Raw genomic sequence first — 13,745 nt, forward strand, 5'->3', positions numbered from 1 at the left:
AGAGTGAGGGCTGAGATTTCTAGACGGGCTGATGAGACCCCTGACTCAGGAGTAGACCCAGGTGTGGAAAATCCTGAGTGGTATGGGAAATGGGAGGATATGGGCCAAATCCTGAAGGAATTCTCTGACCCTATAGTCTGGGATTTTCCCCATGAACGAATTCAGAACCCAGCTGAGGTGGGGAAATATCTGAAAGAGAGTAGCAGGATGACCCTAAGGAGGAAAAGGTCATTGCAGTGAGCTGGGCCCTGGCTTGTGCTTATCGCACACTGCAAGATACTGTAGGGCAGCAGACAGAGGCAGGATGGCAGGGAGATAAATCAGCAACTATCCCGGTGACTCAGGCTGCAGCCAACACTCTAGGCTCGAAGCCAGCAGCCAGACCAGATAGTGAGCCTAGGCCAGCAGCTAAACCCTATAGTGAGCCTAGGCCAGCAGCTAAACCAGACAATGAGCCTCAATCAATGGCTGTGGCTACCAGCACTAGAAGTGGAAAGTTCACGGACAAGACCGATGGACCAGTGGATGATGATGATGATACAGGAGAAGGACCTTCAATGCCTCCTGACGTAAAATCAGGAGTCAAAGCAGCAGGCGCAAGATCAGAAGCCAATATTGAGTCCTTTTCCCTGAAGGACCTTCGTGGCTTACGGAAGGATTACACACGATGACCCGATGAATCCATAATTAGTTGGCTGGTCCATCTCTGGGATGCTGCAGACGAGGCTACAATTCTGGATGGCACTGAAGCGAGGCATTTGGGATCCCTGTCACATGATCCTGTCATCGGCCAAGGAATGATGAGGGGGGCTAATCCAAACAGCCTCTGGGCACAGGTCTTGGACAGTGTTGCACAAAGATACCTGTGTGCAGATGATCTCTATATGCAGCAAACCCAGTGGAAGACCATAGAGCAAGGGATCCAATGCCTGAGAGAAATGGCAGTGGCAGAGATTATCTTCTCAGATGATGTAACAACTAGGAACCCAGACTTGGTACCATGCACGTCTGTGATGTGGTGAAAACTTGTACAACTTGTGCCACACGAATATGCTTCTGCCTTAGCCATAATGAAGAGGAATGAGAGGGATGAGACTGTGCTTAACATGGCAAGGAAGCTCAGAGCGTATGCAGATGCTGTGCATGGCCCAACACATGCCAGAATCGCAGCAGTAGAAACATGTCTGCAGAAATTGGAGGATAAGATGGAGGAGAATCACAAGAAGCTCAGAGAGGAGATTAAAGACAACCTTCTCCATATCTCAGCATTACGGATCAGAGATTCTGGTGCCCAACACAGACGTTCCCCAGATGGTGAGAGAAGGTACACCCCACAAGCTGATCTGTGGTTCTACCTGCGTGATTGTGGGGAAAACATGAGAAGATGGGATGGAAAACCTACTGCTGCTCTGGCACGACGGGTGCGTGAATTAAAGGAAGACACGGCTTAGAGAGCGAGTTCCACCAAAAGGAAAGCAGCTCCAGTTGCCCGCAGCGGAACTGCCAGGTATGATGATGATGACATGTCTGATTCCCTTCAAGGAACATCCGAGACATATGCCCAGGGAAAGGATAACCAGGCTTAGAGGGGCCCTGCCTCTAGCCAGGTAGAGGCTGGGGAGAATCGTGTTTTCTGGTCTGTGTGGATTTGTTGGCCTGGCACATCGAAACCACAAGAGTACAAAGGTTTGGTAGACACTGGTGTACAATGCACATTAATCCCATCAAGACATGTGGGGACAGAGTCTGTTTCTATTGCTGGTGTGACAGGGGGATCACAGGATTTCACTTTGGTGGAACCTGATGTGAGCCTGACTGGAAATGAGTGGAAGAAACAACCTATCGTGACTGGCCCAGAGGCCTTATGTATTTTCGGCATAGATTACCTCCAAAGAGGGTCTTTCAAGGACCCAAAGGATCTCAGGTAGGCATTTGGGATAGCAACTGTAGTGACAGAGGGCATCCAGCAATTGAACACCTTGCCTGGGCTGTCTGAGAATCCATCTGCAGTAGGGCTTCTGAAGGGAGAAGAGCAACAGATGCCAATTGCCACTTCCATAGTGCATCGACGACAGTATAGGAGCACTCAAGATGTGGTTCACATCCATAAGATGATCCAAGAGCTTGAGAGCCAAGGGGTGGTCAGCAAGACCCACTCACCCTTCAACAGCCCCATTTGGCCTGTGCGAAAATCTGAAGGAGAATGGAGATTGACTGTGGACCATCGTGCACTGAATGAAGTGACTCCACCACTGAATGCTGCTGTGCCAGACATATTAGAGCTCGAGTACGAGCTTGAGTCCAAGGCAGCAAAGTGGTATGCCACTATAGATATTGCCAATGCATTTTTCTCCATTCCTCTGGCGGCAGAATGCAGGCCTCAGTTTGCTTTCACATGGAGGGGAGTGCAGTACACCTGGAACCGACTGCCCCAGGGGTGGAAGCACAGCCCCACCATCTGCCATGGACTGATCCAGGCTGCACTGGAAAAGGGTGAGGCTCCAAAACATCTGCAGTATATTGATGACATCATTGTGTGGGGGAACACACTGCGGAAGTGTTTGAGAAAGGGAAGGAAATCATCCAGATCCTCCTGGGAGCTGGTTTCGCCATTAAAAAGAGTAAAGTAAAAGGACCAGCTCGTGAGATTCAATTCCTGGGAGTGAAGTGGCAAGATGGACGGCGTCAGATTCCTACAGATGTCATCAACAAGATCACAGCAATGTCTCCACCCACCAATAAGAAAGAGACACAAGCTTTCTTGGGTGCAGTAGGTTTTTGGAGGATGCATATTCCTGAGTACAGTCAGATCGTGAGCCCTCTTTACCTGGTCACCCGCAAGAAGAACAATTTCCAGTGGGGCCCTGAGCAGCAACAAGCCTTTGTCCAGATCAAGCAGGAGATTGCCCATGCAGTAGCCCTTGGCCCGGTCAGGATAGGACCAGAGGTGAAGAACATGCTCTACTCTGCAGCCGGGAACCATGGCTTGTCCTGGAGCCTTTGGCAGAAGGTGCCAGAGGAGACTCGAGGCCGACCACTGGGATTTTGGAGTCGAAGCTACAGAGGGTCCGAAGCCAACTATACTCCAACAGAGAAGGAAATCTTGGCTGCCTATGAAGGAGTCCAGGCTGCCTTGGAGGTAATAGGCACTGAAGCACAACTCCTCCTGGCACCCCGACTACCCAGTACTGGGGTGGATGTTCAAAGGCAAGGTTCCTTCCACTCACCATGCCACCAGTGCTACATGGAGCAAGTGGATTGCTCTCATCACTCAGCGCACCCATATAGGTAAACTGAATCGCCCTGGGATTCTGGAAATAATGACAAACTGGCCGGAAGGTGAAAACTTTGGTCTCGCTGATGAAGGGGAACAAGAAGTGACACGGGCTGAAGAAGCTCCACCATACAACCAACTGCCAGCAGAAGATACACGATACGCTCTCTTTACTGATGGTTCTTGCCACATTGTGGGAATGAAACGAAAGTGGAAAGCAGCCATATGGAGCCCCACACGACAGGTGGCAGAGGCCACTGAAGGAGAAGGTGGATCAAGCCAACTTGCTGAACTCAAAGCTGTTCAACTGGCCCTGGACATTGCTGAGAGAGAGAAGTGGCCAAAGCTCTACCTCTACACTGATTCATGGATGGTAGCCAATGCTCTGTGGGGATGGCTGGAGAGGTGGAAAGAGGCTAACTGGCAGCATAGAGGAAAACCAATTTGGGCTGCTGATCAGTGGAAAGACATTGCTACCAGGGTAGGGAAACTGCCTGTGAAGGTCCGCCATGTGGATGCCCATGTACCCAAGAGCAGAGCTAATGAGGAGCACCAAAATGAGCAGGTAGATCAGGCTGCAAAGATAGAGGTATCAAAGATAGACTTAGATTGGGAACATAAGGGAGAGTTATTCCTAGCTCGATGGGCCCATGATGCCTCAGGCCACCAGGGCAGAGATGCCACCTATAAGTGGGCTCGACGAGACTGAGGGGTGGATCTAACCATGGACAGTATTTCTCAGGTAATCCATGACTGTGAGACGTGTGCTGCCATCAAGCAGGCCAAGCGAGTGAAGCCCCTGTGGTACGGTGGGCGGTGGTCTAAGTACAAGTATGGGGAGGCCTGGCAGATTGACTCCATCACACTGCCCCAGACACGCCAGGGCAAGCGCTACGTGCTGACCATGGTGGAAGCCACCACTGGATGGTTGGAAACCTACCCTGTGTCTCATGCTACAGCCCGGAACACCATCCTGGGCCTTGAAAAGCAAGTTCTGTGGAGACATTGCACCCCTGAGAGGATTCAGTCAGACAACGGGACTCATTTCAAGAACAGCCTTATCAACACCTGGGCTAGGGAACATAGCATTGAGTAGGTGTACCATATTCCCTACCATGCACCTGCTGCAGGCAAAGTGGAGAGGTACAACGGACTGTTAAAAACCACATTGAAAGCATTAGGTGGGAGATCTTTCAAAAACTGGGAGCAGCATCTGGCAAAAGCCACCTGGTTAGTTAACAGCCAAGGCTCTACTAACCGAGTGGGCCCTGCCCAATCTGAGCCTTTGCAATGAGTAGATGGAGACAAAGTCCCAGTGGTACATGTCAGAGCTTTGTTAGGGAAGACAGTTTGGATTAATCCTGCCTCGAATACAGACAAACCCATTTGTGGGGTTGTTTTTGCTCAGGGACCAGGTTGCACATGGTGGATAATGCAAAAAGATGGAAGAACACAATGTGTACCTCAGGGAGATCTGATTGTTGGGTGAGACCTATGTGTAAATATCACTGTTTGCTGAATGTTATTACCTTTGTGTATAGCTGTATACTGGATGTATAATGTATGTGTTTGTAGAGTTAGAATTTATATTAGTTTTAGTAGTAAGCAGACGATATGGGGATAAGGGGTGCAATGTCCTAGGTTGACTGTATGATGCTTTTATCCCCAGTCATCTTGTCCTGTTTATGCTGAATAATAATTTGCACATTTAAGACTTGTTCCAGAGAGTGAAGGGGGGAGAGAAGAAGGGCGCAGTTTGTTTTCAGACACTGCACTCGCTCCTCCACATTCCTGCTCCTGGACTGTGTTGTCTGCAGATGGACAGACTGTGGGACTGAGCTCTCCTTTGCTTTTAGTTAGTTTTAGCTAGCTGAGCCAAAGAAGTTGCCTGGACTAGTTTTTTCTTTTTTCTTTGGACCTCTTGAAACTGCTCTGGACTGCATACCTGGGGGAGCACCGGCAGCTGCAGCTGTGGCCCACCGGGCCAGGCCTGGCCTGGGAACATTTGCAGCACCAGAGGGAGTGATCAGAGAGACTGAGTGAGCTGAGCTGCAACCTGGGGAGGGGATTTTGTCAGTTTGTCATCTCTTTTGGAGCTGCAAGAGGTTTTATTGTTTAATAAACAGATTTTTTCCACTTTTCTCCAAGGAAGTATTTTCTCCCAGACCGGTTGGGAGGAGGGGCCGATTGGATCTGCTTTCTTAAAGGAGACACTTTGGGGGTTCTCTCAAAACTTTGCCCTGAACCAGGACACCATGGAATCCCTCATGGCTGGGTTCAGAGCAAACTCAAATTGGCTCTTCTAAAACCCAGGGTCCTTGTCCCCTTCAGTGTGCTCAGCATGACCTTTAACTCCACGGTGCTGTGCAGCTGGAGCAGCAGGACCGGCACCTTTGCAGCCACAGTTGCCCTTGTTCCTCTCTGTCCCTGCACAGAACACAGCGCGGAGGAGAACGGCAGCAGGGCCCTGCGTGTCCCCGGGCTCAGGTTTTGTGTTGCTTCAGCTCCACGGAGAAACGGGTCAAGTGAAAAACCCAGACTGTTTATTAAGGGAAAGCGAAGCAAAAGGGTGAGCTGGGAGATAAAAACAGGGAGTGGGCAGGGCCTGAGGGCTGCAGGGAGGGAGCTGCCAACAGGGAGAGAGAGAGATGGCACGAGCTGCTGGAGCTTGAGCTCCTGGAGCTTCCCACTGGCTCAGCTCTGAGCAGCAAGAGCTGTGCCTGGAGCTCCAGCTGGTCCATCCTGCTCTGCAGGTGCTGCCATCTTCAGTGGGAGCTGGAAATCGCCGATGGACGCCGCTCCATCTGATCCAGCAGACGATCCAAGTCCTGCAGATCTTCTCTCAAAGGTCAGCTGAAGCAGTATGCTGAGGCAGGATGGGCTCTCATCTTCCCTCAGGGCTTGAAGAGCTGCAAGAGAGAGGAACAGAGCCACACTCGGAGGCCAGATTGAGGGAATGCAAGGAAAGCCTCCTGCCAGGGCCATCCCAGCCGGCTCTTGCCATGGCTTTGGCAGGAAGGTGCTGGCCATGGACCGGCCACATTTCCCTGGCAGCTCTCCGGGCTCTGCCCTGGCCGCCCCTTGTTCGCACGGGGAGCAGAGCCCTCCGCAGCCCGGGCACGAATTGTAGGTGCAGCTGCCCCCGGCGGTGCTCGTAGGTTTGTTATTTTTTACCCTATGTCAGTTTCCTCAGTATTTGCTGGAGCTGTGCTTACCTTACAAAACTACCTCAAACTTCGTGAGAGCCATTTGCAGTTCTCTCCAGACACCTGGAGAATGGGCGACGTTTCTGAGGATCTGGCAAGTGTACTTCTATCAAAACTCAGTCTGTGAAATTCCTGGGGAAAACCCTTCTGTGTCCTGAAGGGTTCAAACTCTGGTGAGGATCCAGTTATCAGTTGCTCACCTGGATGGTTCCAGCTCTTAAAGTGAACACTTGTACTCTTGCCCTGTAGTTTACATCTATTGTATTTTTGTTATTTTGCAAGATTTTTTGTCTTTGCAAAATATTGTGCATTTCACTCTTTGGAACCTCTCAGATGGTTCTTTGGTGCAGCACCAACCCATGGGACACTTGGCTGCTGTCCTGAAGGGGTTGGTCGCTAGAATTGTAAATCCTGGAGAGCTTGTACGTCTTCTGTCCCCAGGCAGGTGTCATGCTTTGTTTACTTTTGTTCTGTTGGTTAGGCGCTGCTTCTCGTTGCAAGTATGAATTTCAAACTGCCCTGTTCTTATTTTAACTGTTTTCCTGGTTCTCTCCGTACGGCAGGAAAAGACTCTCGTCTCCTTGTCGTCGGGCTCGGTGCTGTCCAAGAAGATACAGAGACTAAAAAAATCATAAGAAGCAAAATAGGACTGCAGGGAAAAGAAGCTGGAGAGAACAGGAGGTGATATTGTTATCCTTACCCTGTATTAGAAACATCCGCTGTGCTTTGATGCTGGCAGCTGCCAGGGGCTTGTTAGCTCTTTGTAGGCAGGTGTAGGTGTTCACTTGTAGGTTTTTTCTCTGGACAAGTCAATTCAAACTTTGCTAAGCTTATATTTGCAGATTGCTCCGTAGCACAGTCCAGCGTGACATTTTTGAATGTTGTAAAAATACCATGTTACTTGGAAATTGTCATTTGAAGAGAAGCTTTAGGGGAAAATAAGATTTCAGGGTTGGGAGATGTGAGAAGAATTTTGTGGGGATGTTAGACTGAAGTAAAGCACACTTGAAGCTGGACTGGCACACTGGCAGGTCCCCTATTAAACAGTAGTGCTGAGGTTAGCCTGGGGGTTGCCCATTGTTTCTGTAGAAATCAATGTTTCCTGGTCTTCAGAGGTAAGCTGCTTTGAAAAGCTGGAAGGTGCAGCATGCTGACAATCCCCGTGCTTTGGATTAAAAGTAGATTTCAGAAGGGTCCTAAGCTTTTGTCTTTTCCTAGAAGTCGATGTAATCCTATCGAGGGGTTTTTAATTCTGTGTTGCCACGTCATCCATCAGAGCCCTGTTGTACTAATCATCATACAGATACAAAACAGAAAATCAGAGCCTGTCCCAACCACTTAGAGCCCAGAAGACGATTTCCTCGGGCTGCCATTTGCGTGCCATCGGTACTCACCACGAATTGACCCCTCTGGCTGTGACACAGCACCTGGATGCTGAAGGGAGGAGGCTGGTCGCAGAGCCTGGAGGTCCCTGTCCCACGGGGAGGGAGAGGACGAGGCAGCGTCGCCTGCAGGGAGGGTCTCGTCCCCAGAGAGCAGCCGGCGACTCCGTCCCTGCCCGGGGCTCCGGGTGCACCCTCGGGGTGGACGCCTGCCCTCAGGTTTCCCCCTGGGCACCCGGGGAGGGAACCAGGTCCATCCGTGTGGCAGCTGCAGGGCCTGCAGGCTCTGGGGCTCTGCAGCCGTGTGCCTCGTCACAGGGTGGCAGGGACGTGGCACTGCCCGGCCGCGCCGCTGGCCTCGGATCCTCGCTGCTTTCCTCCTGATCCCGCATGGATGTACCAGCAGTCTTCTGTCTTTTCCTTAAAAGTGTCCTTGGGAGAGTTCAAAGAGAGGGTAATTAGTTATGTCAAAGCCTACATATTTGACCTGTTGGCACTCAAGAGAAAAGACAAAAAGCTGCTTTGCATCCTTGTGCCTGCAAGTCATTGTGGCCCAGGGAAGTGAGGAAGGCGCTGGCCGAGGTCACTGAGGCTCTGAGATGGGGGTGAGTTTGCATTCCAGTTTATTGGAACGGAGGCTCATCAGAAGTTTCCTTGGCTATCCAAGGCACCGAGCCCCGGAGCCGAGCGAGCCTGAGCTGCTGCGTGCTTGCTGTGAGCTTTGGGGTGAGCGTGCATCGTTGCAGGCCTGGGATGGATTGAAACGCGCTGAGGAAAGCAGAGGCAGGGAGGGAGGGAAATGCTCTGTTAACTTGTGCCAATTCTTCTGTCAGACTCATCACGGCGGGACAGCGTGAGGACTGAAAGTGTGAGAAGATGTGGAGGGAAAGAGAGAATCTGACAGGAGCATCGGACGCACGAGTGCACGAACTTTGCTTTTTTGCTTGGATGTAAACTCAGGAGTTGAAAGGAATTTGGGAGTGAGAAGGGACATTTCAGAAGGAGAAGAAAAAAAAGTTGTTGTTGTTGTTACAGTCCTGGCAAAAGCTTTTGTTCTAGCTAATAAAAGAAGTTAGTTTAAAAAACAAAAAGGAAAAAATGTAGTGTTTGTTTTTTACTTCACTATGATATTCATTGGTGGTATATGGTGTGTTGTTTTATTTCTTGGAATTATTAACTCTGTGTAAAATGTTTTCTGAGTGAAGCTGACTTTCTGGATGGGTTGGTTTGTATTTGAGGCAGGAATAATTTCAATAGGATTCTTTCATAGATTTCTGATGGGTATTACTGGGATTTTGGTTTTGTTTACTGTATGTATAAACATAGAGCTTTGGTAGGGCCAGCTGGGCTGCTGGAGTTTTGGGTGTGAATTTATTAGATGGCTTTTGTTAGATGCAGTTTTTAATTTCTGAAATGTTTTTCAATGTAGTGGTCTTAAGGTGGTTTTTAAGAATTCATTGTGTTGTTTTCTGTTGTTTGTAGTTGGTGTATGATAAGGGATGTGGTGTGACTTCTTGAACGCTATGGTTTTGGTGTTCCTAAGTTGTGATTTCTTTCTGGTTCGATAGTTTTTTTTGTTTTTATTTTTTGGGACAGGGGCATTTATATGGTGGGTTTTTATAGGCAATACGTTTTTTAATTTAGGTAGTGATATTTTTTAGTATTTTAATAGTTTAGTTTTTTTATTTTCATGGTTTTAGTTATTTTTTTTTAATTTTTTCAAATAACTTGTATAGATTATAGGTTGTTATTTGTGCATTAGCATAAAGGTAGAGCTTTGGGGACTTTTTCTAGTAATGTTCAGGGTCAGTGTACAGTTTTGAGTCTAGTGAGTTGGTTTGATTTAATTTTTAATGGGTGTTTGTTTTTATTAGCAGTTGTGTCATTTTCAAGGTGTATTTGAGTTTTTTTGGGGTTTTTGAGATACTGGTTTAGGAGGAAGTTTATGATGAGCATGTGCGGAGGTTTTGGGCTACTTTATAGTGGGATTTAAAATTGATTTACAGTTAGGTTTATTTGAGTGTTGGTTAGGGTTCAGTGACGTTGTGGGATGTTTGTTCCGTTCGTGATAGAAACAGGTTTGGTTTGATGTGCTGCGACGGGACGGGCGTGTGCTGCGTGCCGGTGCTGACAAAGGTACGGTATCGTTGTGGCTCCGGTGTGTCGGGTTAGTGAACTTCTATGGTTTAATATAGGGATGCAAATAGAAATAAATATACATTTTAAAATAAATCTAAAATTAGAGTGGTAAACATAGATAACAGATACATACATAAAACTATAATACATGGTATATAATTGGAACATATTATATCGGTAAATGATAGTCTATTTTATATATATATATATATATACACAAAGATATAAAAATATAGATTGTAAATATAAAAATATGTAAATAGAGTAAAAGTAAATTGGGGGTTTTATTAGGTTATAGGCTGGGGTTTTTAAATAAATGATAGAAATGAAATATAAATTCAGATATACAAATATATATAGAAATACAAATATCTATACATATTTAATTAAAATAAATATAAGTAAAAAATATATATATAATACAGAAACTATATATCTGTGATTCTATTAGAAGGTATTCTCTCTAATATATATAATATCTATGAATAAAACAAATAAAAATATCCATATAAATATCATTCTAATTTTGAAAAATAAATTTACTTCCTGCATTTTAAATCTGGTTCAAATAAAGGGCTGTCCTTGGTTTTTATTTGGTTAGAGGCAGGAGTTTTATTTTAAATAATATAAGTAATATAGAAATGTGGATCTTAAGATAGAAATATATAATAAATATCTAAAGAGAAATTGCTAAACTATGACTATAAATTTAAATATATGTAAGTAATATGAAGAGGTGTAGTATAGAATATAAATATCATTATGTGGCAATATAAATTATAAATGGGAATATAAATATGAAAATATGTAAATATAGTTTAAGAGAAAGGGAATGTTTTGGCTTTTATTTAAGTAGAGGCAGGGTTTTTATTTTGAATATTATAAGTGTTCCAGAAGTAAAAATCTTGACGCAGAAATATTTAATCAATATAAAAAATATGAATAAAAATATAAATGCCTACTCGTATCGGATCTAATATAGAATATAAACTTACTTATAGATTGACATTGGTAAAGAGAAATGTATAAGAAAGCAATATATATTAATATACATTATAAATACAAATATGAATATAAAAATTGAACATGAGGATAAAATCTATTTAAATATTGTTTAAAACAAAGGGTGGTGGTTTTTTTTATTCTTCTTGGTTAGAGGCAGGGTTTTTATTTTAAATAATATGAATGTAGATATTATTGTTATATATTTCTAAATATTGAGATATACAATCAAGATATAAATATATATATAAACACAAAATATAAATACATACAAATAATAGGAAGAGATGTAATGAAGAATTCAAATAACAGTATACATAAGTATACGTTTTAAATGTAAATGTGAATATGAACCTGAAAAATAGAATTTAAAAAAATATTTAAGTACAGTTTTGAAGAAAGGGGTTCTTTTTGGCTTTAATGTGGATGGAGGCAAAGGTTTGATTTTAAATAATCCAAGTGTTACAGAAGTAAAAATCGTAACAGAAATATATACTTACTATGTAAAAATATTTATAAAAATATACAAATAAATTTAAGTTGTAGGGATATATGCAATATGGAATAGAAATGTATTTATAAAAAGAAATGTATAAATGGACAGTGTATATCAATATACATTGTAAATAGAAATGTGACTATTAATATGAAAAAATATTTTAAAAAATATTTAAATATTTCTTAAAAGAAATTGGTTTGGTTTTGGTTTTTTTTTTTTTTTTTTTTTTTGTTTTTTCTTTTTGTGTTTTGTTTTGTTTTGTCTTTTATCCTATTAGATTAGAGGCAGACGGTTTTTTTTCCCTCTTCCCGGTTGTTTTGGGGCATTTATTTCAGAGCAGTTTTCGGCGGGGGTCGCCCCTGTTGTTTTTTGCCGCCTTCGCTGCCCGCAGCCCCGAGGCGCGCTGCGCCCCCGGCTGGGGCGGGCGGCAGTGCTGCCGCCTTGTGGGCAGAGCGCGGTACTGCAGCCCTGCAGCGAGGGGCCGCCATCTTGGGAGTGGCGCGTGGCCGATGTCGCGGACTTTTGGTTGACCTTCTCGAGATGGCGGCGAAAAGGGCGGGAAAGTGGAGGACCGGGTGGGTGTCATCTGGACTGCCTGCACGGAATACCGACGTCATGGCGGCCCCGACGGATTTTTCTGTGGCGTTTCATGTGTACCCGAGACATGCTGTGGGCTCAGGGGCGCCGCGGGCGGGCGTATTTTGGCGGGTTTGTGACAGGCATGTGGGTTAAACGCCTCGCTGTGCCGGGGTCCTGTCACGGCCGTTTTCCCGCCCTGAGGGAGCCGAGCCGGGCCGAATAGTTCCGAAGAGCCGAAGAGCCGAGTGTGGCCGGAAACAGCCGAGTTTCCCCGAGGAGCCCAGTGCGGCCGAAAATAGCCGAGTTGACGCCAAGAGCCGATGATAGCCGACTGGAACCGAAAGCCGAGTGTAGCCGACTTGAGCCGCATTTAGACAATGTGCCGAATACGACCGAGTTTAGCCCAACCGTGCGGAGTTCAGCCGAAGAGCCGAACTGAAACGACTTCAGACCAAGAGCCGAACCGAGCCGAATTCAGCCGAGTTTCATTCAACAGAACCGAACGACGCCGCAGCGCTCTGCCTGCAGTGCGCCTGTGCAGACGGCAGGGGGCGCTGTGCCTGCAGTGCGCCGGTGCACACGGCAGGGGGCGCTGTATAAAGTATCAAATATCAACTATCTGTAAGAAGGGATTAAAAGCTCTATGTCACGTGCAGCAGTAGAAAATTTCAGGCTCCCAGGGAATAAATCGTTTTCTTTAAATCATTTTCGTTTTGGGGTTTTTTTTACTCCCAGGTAGCCTGAAAGTTACTACTGCTGCTTTTTTATTCTAAAGCTAGAAAGGAAAACCAAGATTAGACATACAGGGAAAGAAAGACAGAAAAGGAAAAAAAGAAAATAAGGAAAGGAACTGAAAGGAAGAAAGAAGGAAGGACAGGGAGGAAGGAAGGAAGGAAGGCAGACAAAAAAAACCAAAAACCAGGAGGGCAAGGAGAAACCTAGGGAAAAAAAAAAAAAAAAGAAAAAGGAAAAAAAAAAAAAAAAACAACAAAAAACAAACCCACCGAAAAAAACTCGAGATGGGCGAGAAACCCCCCCCCCCCCCAAAAGAAAAAAGAAAAACCAAGGTGGGCAAGAAAAATCCCAGATATACCACAGAAAAAAAACCAGGGGAAACAAACAAACAAAAAAAAACCAACAAAAAAAGAAAACAACAACAAGATGGGCAAGAAAAAACGCAGAAAAAAAAACCCAGAATGGGCAAGAAAAGCCCAGAAAAAAAAAAAAAAAAACAGAAAAGAACCCAAGATGGGCAAGAAGAAACAAAGAAAAAAACCCCAAGAAATGCCAGAAAAAAATCAAGGTAAATGGAATAAAAGCCCCAAGAAACAAGGCAAGAAAAAGAGGCAATAAAGGCCACAAAAAATTCAAGAAAAAAACCAAGTAATGCCAGAAAAAGGTACGGAAATGGTTCTGCCAGGTGCGATCAAGGTGAGCGGGTTCAGTTTCAGGTCCAGGAGATGAACAAGTGTCAGATTAGCTTGGGGCGCTGCTGTGCAATGCAGCCGTGACAGGATTTATGTTTAAATATAGTTTAAATAAATTGGGGATTGTTTGGCTTTTATTGGGGTATAGGCTGGAGATTTCATAAAAAGTATAAAAATAGAAATCCAATTCTATCCTATATATGTCGATATCGATAAATATTTAGTATACGTGAATAT

This window comes from Ammospiza nelsoni, chromosome 1, assembly GCF_027579445.1.
Source record: "Ammospiza nelsoni isolate bAmmNel1 chromosome 1, bAmmNel1.pri, whole genome shotgun sequence".
Taxonomy (NCBI): domain Eukaryota; kingdom Metazoa; phylum Chordata; class Aves; order Passeriformes; family Passerellidae; genus Ammospiza; species Ammospiza nelsoni.